At 32.2% G+C, this 19,332-nt stretch overlaps 1 protein-coding gene across 1 annotated transcript in view; it reads right to left on the bottom strand.

Moving 5' to 3' along the window:
• The window catches only part of LOC130441959 (probable JmjC domain-containing histone demethylation protein 2C), a 318,988-nt gene that overhangs the window by 149,532 nt on the left and 150,124 nt on the right, over positions 1 to 19,332 (bottom strand). The gene's annotated exons all lie outside the window — the stretch shown is intronic.

The following is a 19,332-nucleotide window of genomic DNA, read 5'->3' as shown; positions in this document are numbered from 1 at the left end:
AAAATTGGATTTTTCAACAACAAATTGAGTGAAAAATCGCTTTCTTCAATTATAATTGGTGAAGAAAATAGATGAAAAATTCTCTCACCTGTATATAATATTGGCTTTCCTAAATGAAATTTGAACAAAATTGGATTAACAACGTTAAATTCGGTGAAAATGAGATTTTCAAGAATAAATTAGGTGCAAAATTGGTTTTTCATGTTAACTCTGATAAAAAATTGGCATTTCTCAAGTGTTGTGTGATAAAAAATTGTCTTTTTCAACAACTAATTGGGTGATAAATCGCTTTCTTCAATTATAATTGATGAAAACTTGACTTTTTTGAACTCCAAATAAATAAATTTTGCTTTTCAAGTAGCATGTTGACAACAATTGCATTTACAATTGTAAGTTTGTAAATAATTGTTGTTTTAACTCGAGTTTTGTCAAAAATTGGCTTCACCAAGTTTTGTTTGGCTGTTATATACATCAAACTAGATGATAATTCACTTTTATAATTCACTTTTCATTATTTAATTTGATCCAAAATCTTTCTAATGAAAATTTACTTTCCTGAGCTTAATACTGACATAATTTGCAGCTTTATTTTTGAAAAGTCTTAAAAATCAACATGAAATTCTAATATAAGAATTATATTAATAAATTTTTTTCCATCATACTACAACTTAGTAATTTTAACAAATGGACCAAGCCAAAGACGGACAAATCCTTTGTAATTTTTTATTTCCCTGTATTGTTTGCTTCTTCGTGTAAAAATAAATAGAATATGAATCACATCTACCGCAAAATAACCACATTTGATATCTCTATTTAAGATTTAACTACTGCTATTCCCAAAACATTTTTTTAAAGATTGCCTCATAAAATCGTTCAACTTTATCACGACTATTATGATAAAACCGAGCTACAGTTTTACATGGGTTTTGAAAGTTTCCAGAAAGTTTTCTCGAGATTTCTAAATGAACTTGTTACTGAGGTAGTATGAAACTTTGCTGTTAGTTATTGTGTTTGTGCGCGGAGAGAGAATCCTGTAAATATATTTCTTGGAAGGTTGTTTGTAATTGAATAAGTTTCCGAACAAATTTCAGGGCGTAATTTAAGACTTAATCTCCTATTAACTTGACAATAGTGTAAGTATGTTACGTATAATATCGTATGGAGCTGGAAATTATTAAATCAACTTAATTTGGCGAAGAAGCAATAACATACTTTTATTTTTGGCAGAAGTAATGAGAGATTATCATAGTTTCACTATTATATATTATAGTTGCATTAATATTTTTAAGATATTTTGAGTTAGTAAATTTGCAATGGGAAGTCTCAAGAATCATGGTACAATTCTGTTCATTTAAATAGCAAACAAGTCTTGTTGGATAGTTTTTGCAATTTTTTACTCGATTTACTTGACATTTGTTGTCATGTTTACCAATATTAAGTTATCAGGTGAGTATTTACAACAAAATTTTCATTATACCACAATTATTAACCCTATCAGTCCAGCAGACTCGGGTAAATCCTCACCATTCAAACCCATGTGTTCGTTACAAGATATGATTGAGGATAATAGCGGAGTATCATTTTTTTTCGTCTTCTGAAGACTACTAAAGCGCAATAAGTCCATCAATCACTAACACCAAAAAATATCTTTTCACCGTTGTATCTTTAACAGCAAATACCCTTTTAATTTTATATTTCTAAATCGACCTAGAAGAGTTTGAGTTGATATGGACACCTGGTGAAGAACTGTGTTTTTCCGCCATTAGGAAAAATGCTCATGGTGATCTACAATGTAACAAAAAAAGTATAACGATGAGGTCTTCCAATGTTATTACCAAACACAGCTACATAATGAAAACATTGAAAGATCGTGTTGTTTCATATTAGAACTTTTTTAGCACTTGCACTGTTTTTTAAATCCGAAGTTTTAATTCGTCTACATGCCGGAGGACAGGATCCTGGAAACTAGCAGCCTATTCAAAGGGATGTTCTCTTAAACCTTTCGGCAAAAGGTCCTATCTTGATCCCATCGATTCGTCTCTCTGGTTCCGTAATCGCATTAAGACTTCGATGAGTTGTCAGGGGGGTATTAAATACACTTCAACTGAACTTAAATTAATTATTGTCACTGACAATGACAGTGACATTAGATAAGAACTGTGATTTACGTAGACAAAATGTAAGTGCATGTTTTTTCAGTGAACATGGAGGGTCATAAGTTTTTGCATTTTTGTAACTAGCCTAGCGTAGAATCCGTGCAAGCGGAGAAGTTCGGGCTACTGTCGCATTTTGAACAATTAGTCACAACGGGAGAGCAACGCGCGTTCTGTATAAAACAATAAACTTAGGTTAGTGTTCAAGTCTAAATATAAATGAATCATGGGTTAAAAACTTCGAAGCAACCAAAACGGCTTCTAATAAGAAACAAACGGAGCAGAAGAAGCGAAGAAACCGAGGCGCAAGTAAAGAAATCTGTGGGGGACGATCGAAGGTTGTCAACAATCAAGCGTTCAGATGCTTTGGCGACACCTCTCACTACTTTAAGTCGGATATTCAAGTTCGATTTACTGCATCCCTTTAAGTTACAGTTAGTGATTAATTTAATTTTTCTATCGTAAGTCAAATTTGGACAGAGTTTTTTTATTCTACATTTACTTTGATTAATATTTGGGTTTTGTTTATATTGATCAAAACGTACTTTTTCGAATTTGAATCAATACAAAATTGACGCTATTAGATTTTAAATTAGGTCCAAAATTATTATATCTACATTTAATTTGATTAATATTTGAGTTTTTAAGTTTACTTTGGTCAAAAATGAGCTCAATTTAAATCAATACAAAATTGGCTTTTTTAGCAAAGAATCGTCAAAAAAAACAAAAAAGTTAAATTTGGTTACCAATCGTTATTTCTACATATAATTTTACTATTTGGTCAAAAAACGTACTTTTTTTAATTTAAGTCGTTACAAAATTGGCTTTTCTAAGCTTGATATCGTCAAAATTTTACTTTTCTAAGTTCATTTTGACAGAAATTGTATTTTCTACGTTTAATTTGACTAATATTTGGTCCAAAGAGAGCTGGGTTAAATTTGATTAATGTTAGAGTTTCAAATTTTATTTTGGTCAAAAATGAGTTTTTTTGAGTTTAAATTGATAGCGAATTGGATTTTATAAGTTTAATATCGAAAAAATTTGCTTTTATAGGTTAAATTTGTGCCATTATTTCTACATTTAATTTGATCAATATTTGTGTTTTAGAGTTTACTGTTGTTAACAATGAGCTTTTTTGAGTTAAAATCGATTCAAAATGAGCTGAATGTATACAAAAAATTTGCTTCTCTAAATTAATTTTGGTCAAAAATTTTATTTCTACATTTAATGAGCTTCTTCAGATCAAATTGGAACAAAATTTGCTTTTCTAAGTTAAATTGGCTCAGAAAATGTTTTTTCTTTGATTCATTTGATTGACATTGGTTATCAAATTTAACTTTTGTTGAAAAGTAAAAGTTTTTTTGAGTTAAATTCGATTAATAATTGGCTTAATATAGTCAAAATTTTGATTTCTAAGTTAAATTTGGTCATATACGTGTGTTATAAGTTTAATTTAATGAGATTTGGTTTTTTCAGTCTGGTTTTTCTAGGTTTAATTTGTTTGACATGGTAAAAATTATCATTTCTTGGTTTAAATACATGGGTATCTATTTTTTTAGTGAAATACGACGTTTCTAATTATAAAGACATTATTTTAAATGATACAGTTGAAAAATAGTTTTTCCAAGTTTGATTTATATTCCTTTTTATGTTAAATCCAACAATTGTTTTTTCTAACTTTGATTTGTTAATTAATAAAAAACTTTAATGTAGTAGGAAATAGATTTTTTAAGATTAATTTTATCAAAGCTTGGCACCCTCAAGAAAAAATTGACTTTCATAATTTTGTTTTCGCCAAAAACTACGTTTTATTACTATCTGGTTATAAATTTGTTATATCTTGTCATTTAATATAGTTGAAGCCTTTTTCTTTGAAGGCCGATTCATAAACTTGACTTTCCGTTTATCGTTGCCATTGAAGTTTGCTGTTACAAAATTAAAAACATTAAAATGCATAAGACCATTCATAATTGCCGTTTGCCGATCTGTCTGGCTTGATGACATTCATCAAAACGAATTTTATATTTTCCCATCGACCGTTCGTAGCAACAGAAAAGTGTCAATAACATCCGTTTGCATTAGTCACGTCATTTTGACGTACGACGTTGGGGCGTGATATTGAAGTTATTTCTGTTTGTATATGGTGGTCTTTTTTCTATAATATCATCCATAAATACAGGATTACAAACAAAAACACAAAAATATCACGGAAACAAAAAGCAGTGCACATATCAAATTTTTAGGTTAACAGCAGCAACATCAAGACGAACGTCAAACGGCAATCGGAAACTCAAGTTTATGAATCGGCCTTAACTCTTGATTGCATTTAATAATTGAATAGCAACCCCATTTCCTCATTTCCATCTTATCTTATTGTCAATAATGACCTTTTCTGTGATCATCAACAAGCTCATAATTTTTTACCACTTAAAAATTTAACTTGTTAAGAAACTTTTCCGAGAGAAATATAAGAAGTTTGTTTTGGTAGTTCACCAGAAACGAATAACTTCCAAAACTTCCTAACTAGTTTGGAAGAGAAATTAAAGTCGATTCTAGATTCTCGTAGGTGGAGTATAATCAAGAAGATCAATAGTCTCAAATATACTCGGAATTAACTTATTAATGACTTTATTATAAAGTAAGATATTATGTGTATTTTTTATTTATTTATTAAAATGCCCTTGTTCTCTCAAAAGTTTCTGATCTCGTTGGGAGATTTTCACTAAAGTTTTAGCAATTTTGGACAAATGCATTGTATTTGACAAATGTACAAGTGAAGATTATGAGTATCGTGCTATCATTAAATATTTTTTTAAAGACAATACGCCCACATTGTGTATGGAGACTGCACCATCATTTACAACTGTAAAATTTTTGACAAATGAGTCCAAACATGGTCATATCAGCTTGACTGACGACGTTTCGATCGGATAAACCAGCAATATCATCGAAAAAACTGGAGTTAGAGAGATGGAGGAGGCTATCGAGACATCATAACGTATTTGCTACATTGTGATTGAAGAATTATGCGTAAGCGATCCGCGCAGTGGGAGTCGCTCTTGCTCTCCAAAAGCGCACTCAAATGGACATTTCCCGGGCCTTATTGATGTGGTTTAAGCAAAATGGACCAGTTTTTTGCATCACTTCATAATTATAGATGAAACTTAGATCCTCTACTACAATCCTGGAACGAAAGAACAGTTGAGACAGTGAATCACAAAAAGCCAACTATTCCGAAAAAAGTAAAGATAGTTTTATCGGCGATTATTCGAATTGGTTTACCAACCAACGTATTTTCTAGATTTGGTTGTTAGTGACTTTTCCTGTTTCCTGGCATTAATAGATTCCGATCCATCTTTATGGGAATTGAATTTTGGCCAGTTTTCTTGAATCTAGGCACAATGATAGTTTGAAGCAAGCTGATTTGAAGTCTGAATGGGCACGAACCCCCAAAACCCCCAATAACTACGCCTGAAGAGTCCAAGGGTACCATAAGAGGAAGGATTTCGGTTATTTTTTCAGAAAGTTGACACAATGAAAGTTTGGAGCAAGCTGAATGGGCACGCCAAAACCTCTCGACACCCTTAAAACTAACCCTGTTTATGAAGTTTCTTTTGCAACTTACATACCCAATTGACTGACGACACATTAAAATTTTTTATCAGCTTTCTTTGAACTATTATTGTGCCAAGTTTCAGAAAAAAGGCCAAAACCCAACTTCTATAAGGAATAATCGGGGTTCTTTTCTCTTGCGGAAGATATTTTCATTAGATAAGATTAGATTTCGTATATAAACTCCTATTTTGATGAAAAAGATTACGCCTATTATTTGGAAGGAATAAAAAGATAAGGGCATCAGATCGAAACTTCCCATACACCATACGTATATCATCATCATTGACATCCATGAGAAAACTTCAAAACTAATTTAATTTTATTCCAAATTACTGATTTCTCTGTATAAACCAGTATATATTTATTTCATAAAGAGCCTTATTCCTTTCATTTAAGTAACTTTTTTCTTCCGTAAAATAAATTATATACAATATTTATGGAAATTTCGAAGCACTTGGCAACGTTGGAGAAGTACAACGGATGAAATCCAGTTCATATTATAATTTCAGTAACATGTCACAAAAACAATTTTTTTGTTGGAAACTATATTGTACTTTACAAACTTTTTAATAATTTGGAAAAAAATATTGTCAAAAACAATTCAAAAATATCTGATTAACGTTAGAATCATATAATGTGTAGCAGGTGTGGCAGTAGACCATGTTTATACAAACCGTTTTATGGTACCCACAGCTGTTTAGAACAAAGATTTATAACTGCTAGAGGGCATCGAAAAAAAAAAAATTTGAAAGCTAAATTTTATAAAATTAACCTAATTAAGGGAAATAACGAAAGAATCATTGCATCAAAAAATTTTGTGTAGTTATACTCTGTTTTCTCAGCGAGAGGGTGATGATAATACGCCCATAAATCGATTTTTTATTATCCCTTATCCCCAAAAATATAAAAACCTTTTCTTCGAAGTTTAATTTTATTATAAATTGTTTCCAGCTGCTTTATTATACTTAAACGATTTGTGAAATATGACAATTTATATCAGGACATAATCACACATTTCATTTATGAATTAAAATACTTTTCTATCAGTAAATATAAAAAAAAGATACAAAAATGAATGTGGTTAGATTAGATAGAAAGTATAAAAAAATACGATGTTTCAAGGTCTCTTAAATGTTATAAATTCCATAACAATCACACATTTTATTTGTATATGTCACGCAGAATATCGACTGGAAAAAAATCTGCAACACAATACAAAACGTATCCTTGCTTTCAAGGATACAATAATCTTTAAAAGGATGTGTCATACCCACAGATCTTTATATTACTATATTACAACAGCGCCCCTTTAAAATATTCCCTGTTTGTGGTGTGCTTCTTTATTATATTCTCAATGTCGTTTGAAGGTTATTCGTTTCAAGCGCTTCGAATTGGAACCGTTTCGTTAATTTTATTGTAAGTAGATATGAATGTTTTTTTTTCTTAACGTTTCAGCAATAATGTGGAATTTGATTTTTGTTGAGGTTAATTACTGCATTCTGTGCACTTTTATTACAATGTTGTTTTGAAAGTATGAAAGTAATTGCTCAATCAAGTGCTAACGCTGTATGTATGGCGCCATCTATTGGAATAACAATAGCCGTCATTAATAAATTTGATAACGATGATGAATGGAAATATTCTTAATATACAATGTGATTTATTTAAAATGGAATTTATCGTATATTTTGGCAATTATGATACATAAGTAAAAATGTGGATCGAGACTCATTTAAATTTACATGAGTGGGCACTAGCATACGAAAATGCATTAACAGAAAAAAATGATGCAATTACTAAAAAAAATTAACCACAATATACATCTAAAGCAATATTAGATGAAATATAATTGTTAGTGACCTCTTTGAGGATATTAAATATGGGATTTGTTTCCTTTGTTTGGGAAAGAGAGAAGCTTATAGCGGTAAAATTTTTCTTGGGGGAGATAGGGGCATTGTTTTGTCTCGATAATGATTTATTTGAAGAATGGCCAATATAAGGTAAAAATTTCTTTTGTACAGCTGGGATTCGGGTGATTACTTCTCGTTTACCATATGTGCTATGTGCTTTTACCTTCTAACTCGTTCAAAAAAATCAGAAATAACTACTATGAAACAAACTGATTTTGGAATGTGTTGAGCATCGAAGAGGCTAAATAATTAGTCGCTGCTAGCCGCTGTAGGAGATGATAGTGAAGTTTCCTCTTGGATTTTCTAAAAAGGAGCTGCCTGGTAGTAATTCAAGGGGTGTCAAGATTGTTTTTTGCAAAGGTAATGCTTGATTCGATAGTGCGGAACACGTATAAGTATTGTAGGTCATTTAGGCGGGAATTGGGGTGATGTTAATATTGACATAAACGGTGTTGCTAGAGATGTATTGGCACTTGAGAATTTATTACAAGCAAGGCAAGTTTAAGTTGATGGTTGGATAAGGTACAGTAAGCGTTTGCTCTATATTATGAAGTAACGTAGAGGGATTTCGACAAGCCGATTGAACGGCTTGGATAGTGTGCATGAAATGGGATGTCCTATTAAGATTGGCTATTCTAACCGGGCTCCGGTTTATATTTCTAGTAATAAGGTCGGTTTCGATGGCATAACCCTTAGAAGAATTACAGACTATTTTTGAAAACGGTTGTCCTCAAGTATGAAGCATTTTTAACTTGTATGTAGAATTGTTGTCAATACGTACTATTTTGTCTATAGTCCAAGTCCGACGTGACCTCCATTTTATCTACTTTGGAACATTAATTTCAAGCCTGACTACTGGGATTCTTGTTCGAATTTGTAGCCTGTATAACTGTCTTTTCTGACTAATTTTGCTAAGAGGATATTGTAACATCATGACGTAATTGGTGTTTATGCTTGTCGGAGGGACCGCGATGTCCTATTGTGCATCGATAATGAGGAATTTGTAATCATTACCGTATTTATCTTAAGTATTAAGTCTACGGTATCCAGGTGAAGAGTGGGTTAGAGTAAATTGGGAGTAAAGCGGTTTCGAAAAAAATTCCAATTGGTATCTTTATAATACATTTTACTTAAATATGTAATGTAGCGAGGCAGTATTGCCATGTTTTATCCAGAAAAAAAAATACAATATAAATATATAATATAAATATAATAAACTCACAACAATTTCGAAGAGTTGGTAGCTAATAACGGTGAAAATAATCTTGGAAAATCACAATAACAGAGCTTTTATTCAATTTTCCAAAAGTTTTACGAAATTTATCATAAAGATTACGCAAGATGGGTGTCAAAATTGTTTACACATACGTATGAAATCAAATATAAATCGAATTTTACTTACCTAATTACAGATGTGTAAAAAGACTATCAGACAAAATTATTAATTATGTAGTTATAGCCAAATTAAAAATAGTGGTAATTATTAACAATATGTTTTTGTGATCCGAAACTTTCACTTCGTGGTTCACGTAACTTTACGAACATTTTAATCGATTAGGCAACGCCGCGTTCCCGGAATTTCCCGGCGGATCTAGACAGCGGCGGTAGTGACGACGGCGAATCGCAATTATGCAATTACTGGTGTTTGGGTAACGAAAACTCTCGATGCCGGCAGTTTGAGCGGCAGAAGAGCAGAAGAGAAGAGGGGAAGGATAGGAGGCGAAATAGAGCAGCGGAGCGAGACGGAGCACGAGCTGGGAGCCGGCGGCGACATTGCTAGGCAACGAGCATTATCGGTGCGAGAGGAGGTGAAGTGGGTGGCGGTGAATGGGAGCGCGTGTGTATGTTCGCAGGGGTGGATCGTGTAACTCGTGAAATAAAGTTAGATTTCAATCGTGGAGAAATCTTGAGTGTAGTGTCAGGTAACTCTATTAAACAATGTACTAAATTTACAAAAAGGACAAGTCGAAAAAGTATTAAAACAACTTCCAAAAACGACCGTTCTACATCAGTCATTTTAAAATAATTATTTTTTAGTCTATTATTAATCTATTGTTTTTCCCGAATTTTTCTTTACGAAGGGAACACAAAGAATACCACTTGTTTGTGGGCAATTTTTCTAAAAGTTTCTTTTGATAACTTGCATCATTCATTACTTATATACAGTTCGAAGGAAGAAGATCTGTCATTTGTGCATTCTTTGAAGACATCAACATCCATATCCTCTAGTTAGTCACCGGTACGAGTAGTCAATAAACCTTAACAAAACTGTTTGAACTGACGATGTGTATCATTATCATTCAGTGTCCCCAGTTGATAAACAGTTTTCTCTTACCGAAATTTATTCGTTGTATATTCCTCGTTGGTGCATGTTTCATCTGAATAAAATATATTTCTTCTGGGGTTCCTCATTTCCTTCATAGTTATTAGGTAATTTCTTCTCCATACTACAATATCATTTCATTCTATTATAATAGACATTCGGGAATGATTTTTCCAGAAAACACTTATTTCTTTCAATAATTTCCTCATTTCAGGGCAACCTTATCATCTCGAACAATGGCTGGAACTTTGTCTACCGTCGGGAATTTCCTTTGAAGTATTTCTTTAAACGACCCCCCAAATTTTCCATAATCAAGCTAGAATTCACAATAGCCTGGCACGTTGCAACAAAACAAAACTGTTTAGAATACACAACTTGGACTTTCTGACTAAATGGAAAAACCTACAATCGTACTTTTGGTAAAATGAAGAGAAATTTTTCACCTTATTTGGCAAATTGGTATTTATTGAAAAGGATATTATGATAAGAATGTAATCAATCAATCAATAGTCAAGGCTTTTGACCACTCCAAGGATTATTCTATTCTTTTATACAACTTATGGTTATAAAGGACCAATAAAAGCACGTAAACTCATATTAAACAGGTATATTTATGAAAATAGGAAATATTTAGATTATTCTGTAATACGTAATAAATTTCCCGTACTTTATATTAGAAATTAGGATTTGATTGATTGATGATTCATTTTTCTTTTGTTTGAGCACGAGAGCTGATAGAATCAATAAAAATTTTTTGGAAATACCTGAAATTTCCCTGAAATTTGCTACTTGGGAATAGAGGTTATTTCCATATCATTTTATATAAAGAAAAATACTTCCATTGATAGGTAAATATACAGAAAAACGGATTTTCAATGTTTTTTTATGGGAAAGCAATCAAAGAAAACGATGAAAACTTATGTAAATATTAGGTGCTGACTCAACTCCTTTAAAACTGTTAAGAGTCTACATCAATAGGTTAATGTATATAAATTTGAGCTACCTTGTATCATTATTTTTCATTTATTATTACCTCAATATCCTTTCTTTTTATTTTTATAATTAACTCTTCTTGAAAGTTTCCCTTAGTCAAGATCTTATTCACTCAACCAATAGTGGTACATAGTACAAAGGCATTTTCTTTTCTGTTTTCGTTTATAATTAAAACACGTATTAACAAAAGAAAATTAAAAAATCGTGACATAGAAGATTAGCATAGCAGTGTTCTTCAAAAAAAAAACAAAGATACCAACCACGATATGTAAATAAATCATCTGGATTATCAACAAGACGAATTATGTGGCTGCCATCTTGTACTACGTTCAAGAATCTTCTCGACTAGAAGAGAAAGACCACTTGGAGTATATATCAGAATTAGGTTTGAAGATCAAGCTATTTTTCATCAGAACTAACCTTATCCTTATCAGGTTAAAATATTTATAGGGTGAAGTTATCAACAACAAGCTTCAAGACCAGCAGAATATAGAAAGGCACCTAGCTGATTTGGAACTGATTCAATAAATCATCCAGGAGGACTCAATGTATAATAGAATTGATGAGATGCGACTAATTACACCTGTTATTGAGGAAAACAGCTGGACTATGATCAGTAGTGGAAACACCAAGAAGAAGAGAGGTATCAGAGGGTATGTTTATCTCGACTAGAGTCAGCTTTAGCTTTCCTTTTTAAGGTAGTGGTTAGTTGTAATAAGCTTCTAATAGAGCATACTTATCATTCACGAGAGAAATCAATAATGAAGAGAAGGCGATAAGGGTGTACATTTTGAGACCGTTGATCGTTTCTCGTAATTTGGCAGGTGCCAAATGTCCCAAGTATAAACATTACACCTGTATTAGAAGTTTAATTTCAATTATGGAAAATATAAAAGAAAAGGAACAAAAAAATTTGCTAAGGTTTATGAACAAAATCAAGATCTGTTGAAATCATTTACGTTATTCACTTCGTAAGAATGCTATTAACCAGATAAACAATTTACGATATCTGTCGGCGTGTAGAGACGGGCATTTCGGTTGAAAGAAAGTCAGGATCAGACAAAAAATGATATAAAGGAAGTGAGGAACTTTGGTTAAAGCGCCTCACGGAAAACTGGGAATCAGTTAGCATAGAATTCAAAATCGATAAGAAATATATTGGCAACATCTTAAAGGAACAGAATGTAGTTCAAATATTAAGAAAATCGGCACCCAAATATTTTGAGAAGAAACAAATGGAACAAAAATCAAAACTTAGAAGTTACAATGATGAGATTTCGCACGCTAAAGGCTGGAAATATTCATCAATTGAACGTTTTTGGCGAAATATGAAACGAAAGTTACATTGAGAAAAATGAGAGGCAACCACGGATGAAAGAATAAAAAGGCAACATTTAAAAACAAAAATATAAAAATCCAGCCGAATGAATGATTATTCAATTATATAAAATTTCTGTAATTATAGTGTAGTAATTTGTTTCATAGAATAAAAGGCAAATAAATGAATTAAAAAAATAGTTTGTCCCTACACCCTTATTTTGAAGAAAAGAATATGGTGCCACTTTCATTATACCATTTGACGCGCGTTTCGATAACAACGTTAACGTCTTCAGAGACACAGTACTTGGGGGATGTATTACGAAAAGGACTAGGTTAATTGAATGTCTTACAGATATACCTTTTTTTAGAAAATTAACAATCTGTATGAGTATAATATTTAAACTTCTGTTTGAATTCGTTTTCCTTTATAAAAAACTTAGCAAACATAGTTTGATCCACAAAATCGATTATAAAAGCGAATGTCCTTCAAACGACCTTCTTGACATACCAGGAACAACTTTACACTTACTTAGGTGTAGAAGCGTTGTTGTAAAGACCCGTAAATGGTTTATAACTGTTTAACGTCTATCTAAAAGGTTTATATTTATTATACAAAGAATCTTTTGTTGACTTTAACAATAATAGCCTTTTTTCTATAGAATATTTTTTCGCTGACGTGTTAAAATTGGTCTTTGGCTTGTTGTTTACTATAATGTGCTTCGTCAAGCTCCATTGAATGTTAAGAATATTTTACTGCAACTAATTGTTGGTCAATACCAAATGATTGAAAAATATATACTTACCACGTTATGGTAAATGTTAATTACCTAAAAAAGAAAATTTTCAATTATTACTCTGTTTAAACAATAACCTTAAGTTTTAACACCGCGAAAGTCAGAAATGACACTTTTCAAAAAACTTCTTTTTATATATCGCGATCATAATATTTTAAATTTTGAAAAAATTCATAACCATAGGTCGATTTTAAGGTATCAGTTGCTTAGGGGTGCAATTTTCGATTCTTTATTAGTTGGTGGTGTTAGAACTTAAACGACGATATTAACATTAATTTACAGGTATTTTTATTAGGCCAGGTACCAGCCGATTTCTCGTGGAATTTTGATAATCAAGGTCAATTTTCTTGAAAATTAGTATGAAGGTAGTATTTATAAACTTCTTCAAAATCTACCTTGTGCCGAAGGGTGCTTTTGCACTGGGTATGAAAGCCACCCCTTCTTGGAGATGAAAATTTATTTCATCAAAATAATCTCGTATGTGATAGATTGACTAACAAAATATTTTTTAAAGTTGGTACTTTTAGAGTTATTTGCCATTGAAACTGCTAATTTTTCATTGAAAAAACGCATATGTTTCACCGATCCTCATAAATAACTTTAAAAGTTTCCATTTTATCAGCAAAATCATTAAGAATAAAAATGTAGCTAATAAAAAAACAAAGAGATTCGTTTTTTAAGGACCTCTGTAAATTCAATAATAACTGAGTTATTGCTCGTTGAAGGATGGCCATTCTTGGGAAATTAAATTGAAATTAAAAACATTTAACCTCAAATAACTCGAAATAAATTCAGGAGATCTTCTTTAAAACACACAGAAAAACCTTCAAAATGAGCACTGTCAAAAGTCTTTTGCATAAGAGAGGACGGATTCATAACAAAAATAAGGTTGCTTCTTTTTTCTTTTTTGAAAGAATGTAATAATTATACCACCCTAATTTAAATTTGTCGTAATCCACTGGCAATCAACTTTATTTATGTATTATTGATATGATCCATGTGATTTGACCGGTTTTGAATGCTTATTTTAGAAAAAATAATTGATTAAATTGAACTTAATTTTTCTTAAATAAACCAAAAACTATTCATATTATGAGAGAATGTTTCAAATATTAATTGTAGGGTTTTTCATGCCAAAAATTTTGAGCTTTTCTAGTTCTATGTATCATAAAAATTGAAGAAGATACATTGGTTCAAAGTTTGCATTCGCGTTCCAAATGGCAAATAAAACTTTTGAAGTCATTGCCAAGCTTGTACAGTATTTTTTTCATCAAAAAGCAATGGTAAATTAACACACGAAATTGCTTTAAATTCATTGTAGCATAAAAAAAGTAGCTTCACTTAAATGGATGTCACTTTTTCTTGATTAATCGAAATGCCATGAAAATTTGCACCTAGTCTTTTGAAAGTTGGTACCACATAAACATTATATGGATTAGACAATGTGTGCCAGTTATATAATTACGCAAAAGAACAAATACATCCATATCGACTGCGACTCTTGAGTCACTTACGAATTTGTTTATAATCATAAAGATGATACCAAACTCTACTGAAAAACTTGCTGGTTGTGTCCCCAATTTCCCGATGGTTTCATCAAAAATCTAATGGACACAAAAATACCTTGATAGCGGAACACCCATTTTAAAAGAAATCAGCTACATTTGGTCATTTAATCACTAGTGTACAGCAAATTGTCTCAAGGTATCACGTAAGATACTTAATGCTTAAGATGCAAAGGTGATGAAGAAACTCCATGTATTGTTAAACTGCTCCCTTCCGGGATGCTAAAGAGAGGCTTCTTCGCTCAAGACAAGACGTAGGTCTCCACTTCATGAAGTATTATTCTCGATAGGGTTCGGACTTAAAAAGAATATAAATATTTTGCCAACAATTACAAATTAGAGAATAGTATTGGAGACCAATGGGGAACGAACATTCTGCTAAAATGAATACAAAGCGTACTTCTACAATGACATAAAATTATTTAAAAATAATTTTTTGAATGTATATCAACGGATTCAAAAACTCCAATTGAAAAAGGTTCCCATGAAGAAATCAATGACGATGATTTTGAAGAGAAATTCTCTAAAATGCTCGAACCCTGTTCACTCTCGGTGTAACGAGGTTTTGGGGTCTCTTAAAGCATATTCCTTTAAATACCAGCTGAAAGATGTGGCTCTAGGTCGGTATAAGATGCCATATTCGGCCAGCGGTATTTGGGATGCAATGTTTGTGCATGTAAACTCATATAAATACAAAAACCTAACCCAACCAAACATAATCATTATTGAAATATAAATTAGAATGTACTGTGACTTCTTTTGGCCGAATTTATCAGTAAATTTATAACTAGGTATTACATCAGTATCGGTGGAGTAAATCAGTTTTAAAATTTCTGGTTTGTTCTCGTTGAAGGCAGCGAAATAGGCTGTCTCAAAGTGGGACAATCCCGCCCAAATCGGGACGTTTAAGGTTTGTTCCAACTAGTCTGGATCGTTCTTGGAACTGTTATCGGAAGCGTTTCTAGATATTTTCTGCGTAATCTCCGGCTATGCACGGTTCTTGTAGCAGTACTTGCTATCAACCAAGTATCGAAAAGACCGTCCCGGAAACGGTTCAAAAGCGATACCTAAGTCGTTTGAAACGCAAAACAGAACCGTTCGTATAACGGTAACCGCCTGGTTGGAACTCGTAATCTCTATTGCGCAGAATCATTACCGTTCCAAGGACTGTTTTTTGATGGGTTGGAACGAACCTATAGTCACCTTAACTTATTCTCTAGTTAGAATTATTTAAAGTAAGTATTCTTATTTGTAACTCATACTTTCTAAGATTTGTAAAAGTACTCATTTGTGCATGTACTTTTCTTAAAAGTAATCATACAGTAAGATTTTGCTTAACACTGTTTCTTTTAGCGCTGTTTCGGTTTAGCACTGTTTTATTCCAAATCGGAGATTCCCCGACATTGTGCGCAGCTAGATTTCCAAATATATCCGAAACAGTGTAGGTATTTTAATCATTTTTTATCATGCGTGATAATGAAAAATAAGAAGAGGAGTCAACCAGAACAAGCATTTCACTGGAAACTAAAATGCAAGTGATTAGAAGATTAGATTATGGTGAACGTCAATCTCAAATTAGTGCTGCATTGAATTTGAGCTCTGCAACTAGAATTACCCGATTTAGGAATAGCGTTATAGATAAAATGGAAAAACGACTGTCTATATTGACGACGAAATTGAAATCAATATGCCTTTAATTCAATATATCATAATGGAAAAAGGTAGAAGAATTTTTAATATCTTTCAAGCTGAGGAAAATGACATAAATAAAACTTTCGGTATTAGTTTGATAGATTTAAACATCAAAATAATCTTCACAACATTAAGATTACAGGAGAAGCAGCATATTAAAAAATCATGGATAAGAATTAAATTTTTCCAGGATTGGTTCACTGAAAATTTCTGCTCGTCTGTTAAACGTTATTGCGAAATTAAAAAACAAAAACAAAGAGCCCCAAACCACCCAACAATAATAGAATTTTGGGAAAACTACAATATTATGATTGCTTGGAATGAGATAATAGAAAGATCTGCGAAAGGAGCATTTGGTCAGATTTAAGTAAGAATGAAGATATTGGGAACTCTGTCGATTTGGATGAAATTATGGAATTACGAAACCAACCGGTTTAGATGAGATAAATGTCGAAGAAATAAATCAAGAAACAGAGGTGAGAGCTCAAGGAATTAACTGAGCAAGAAAATTAGCAATTTGTTGAAAACTACTGTACTCATTGTGAAATAGTCTTGATTACTTTATCACAGTACTCTGCCCATCTCTACTGATTATATAATGCAAATATTAAATGATATCATTCCAGTAATAAATTCGATTGGTTATAACGAATAAGAAAAAGCTACGTTGTAGGTCACTGATACCGAAATTTTCGACTATAGCATGGCAGGAGGTCCAAATACATACACGCAAATCGAGTCCGTCCTTCAATATTAACGAAGCAGTTCCACCACCAACAATAACACGGTTGACTTCGGGATATAAGTCTCATTTGCATACGAAATACCAAAACCAAATGCGATCAATTAGACCCGAAGCGAATACCGAATGGGTTAATTATATATAAAAAGAAATTATATGTATATTACAAGATAGTTTGTTTAGTGAAAACAAATATTTACTTTTATAAAATATATTGTAACGCTTTTCGTATTTGTTTACAATCTTTCTTTTCGTGGGGTGAATTAATAAACACTGTCTCTTAATTCATTTACACGCTATACAATACAATTAATATTATAATTTACTTATAAATATCACTTAAACAATTTTTGCGATTACTTTCACTAATTCGTTGTTTTCACTACGACTATTTATTTAAAACTAAACTAACTGCATTTACAGAAATCATCATTTATATACTTAAATAAAATTCTACAAAGTTCTAGGACAAAAATAAACAAAAGAAATAAATAGATTTTCATAAAAATTATTTACTGCAAATAAACCGCATGCTATAATAAAAAGTTCTTGAAGGAAACATCAAAGGCGCGTCCGGCATTTATAAGAAGCAGATGAAAGGCGCCGCGCTAATTCGCCGAATTTTATAGTAGCTGTAGCTGAAGAGGGCTTGTTATTTGTATTCCTGGCATTTTTTAACAATGTTTTGTATGAAATAAAAGTGTCATATGCTTTATTACATTAATGAAAAACTATTGTTATTTCTCTATTTTCGCCATTTCGCATTCATAACTGAAAAAATTCTTTCTGTAAACGCCGAAGCAGGAATGGAATTACTTTATATAAATTGGGAAAGTTTTTTTCAGTATTTTTTAAAATATACTGCAATTTTTTCCCTGTGGTTGTTTCAGAAATCTCACTACAACCTTCTAGTTGCAAATATTCAATGTTCTTCTCTATATTACAATATGATCTATTGATATAGAGTTTGCTTTTCCCAGCGAAAACCTATTTCCATAGTGTCCTTCCTTATCGTCTCGAACTATGATATCGGAAATTCTTTTCTAGAGAAGATCGCATGAAATTTTCTTTTAAAAGGTTTTCTATTTAAAATTTTGGTTTTCCTGGAGCTGCTGTTTGAAACTCGCCAAATTTCCTTTCTCTCTGTAAATCGTACCAAGCGTATTATTAACTAATTCCACTGTGTTATCAACACTTTTACATAAACGTTTGTCAGTTAATGATTCAAAACAACTAAATAATTGTTTTTTCATTAACTGTTGATGAAACGGTTTTTCGGCGTTTACGCAACCCCTCCAAATTTTCCATAACCACACTAGAATTCACAATAAAATGAACACTGCATATTTATGTCCAACAAGAGCTCACAGAAAAGCAAGGAGTGGTTGTGAATAGCTGGACAGTCAGAAGAAGGCTCTTGAGCCAAATAGGCCAGCAACTGGACCTAAATCAACCTCAGCCCAGCGAGCTTCCAGAGGACACTTTAATTCGACTGGCGAACAATGAAGCTCCCTTCTCTTCTCAGACGAAAGCAAAGTGTGCCTGCATGGTAGCGATAGAAGAAAACGACTGTACAGAAGACCTGGAGAAAGAATCAGGCAGTGGTGCATAAAAGAAAATGTGGATTTTGGAGGTGGTTGCTGGATAGTTTGGTATAGTTTGATTGGGCACTTCAGTGGAAGTATAACCGAGTTGGTTTTTATTGAAACTGGCAGTGGAGTGGGAGGATTAACGGGAAACCAAACAATGTTCATTAACATATTGCATGTTCCATATAGGATGTCGAAATCGTCGCTATGGATTGGCCAGCGTGTAGCTCGGACTCAAATGCTAACGACTATTTATGGTGTGAACTTGAGAGAAAAGTTCGAGCTAGAGATCCTGCAGTAGCCACGGGAATTGTTGAAGATCGACTAAAGAAACTTATTCGATCCAGCGATTTAAGCTGTTATTAGAGCTAGTGAAGGGAACCCTAAATATTGATAGGTTAATTTCAAAAAAGTTATTATTTTGACAACTTTAATCTTGTGTTTTCTTCAATGTTAATTATAACCCTTGTTTAAGATTCCTTTACGCTTGATATTTTTTACCAAAATAAAACTCTCATTGTAAAGCTAAAAGCTGAAATGTGAAAAAAAAGCTACAGATTTTTTGACCGCGAGTGTACGTTTTGAATCGATAAATTGTAGATAAAGAAAGATCCAAAAAGTATGATGAAGTTGTGC

The sequence above is a fragment of the Diorhabda sublineata genome, chromosome 3 (assembly GCF_026230105.1).
Source record: "Diorhabda sublineata isolate icDioSubl1.1 chromosome 3, icDioSubl1.1, whole genome shotgun sequence".
Lineage (NCBI taxonomy): Eukaryota > Metazoa > Arthropoda > Insecta > Coleoptera > Chrysomelidae > Diorhabda > Diorhabda sublineata.
Note: the sequence above shows the minus strand (reverse complement) of the source record. Positions and strands in the feature narration are given on the sequence as shown.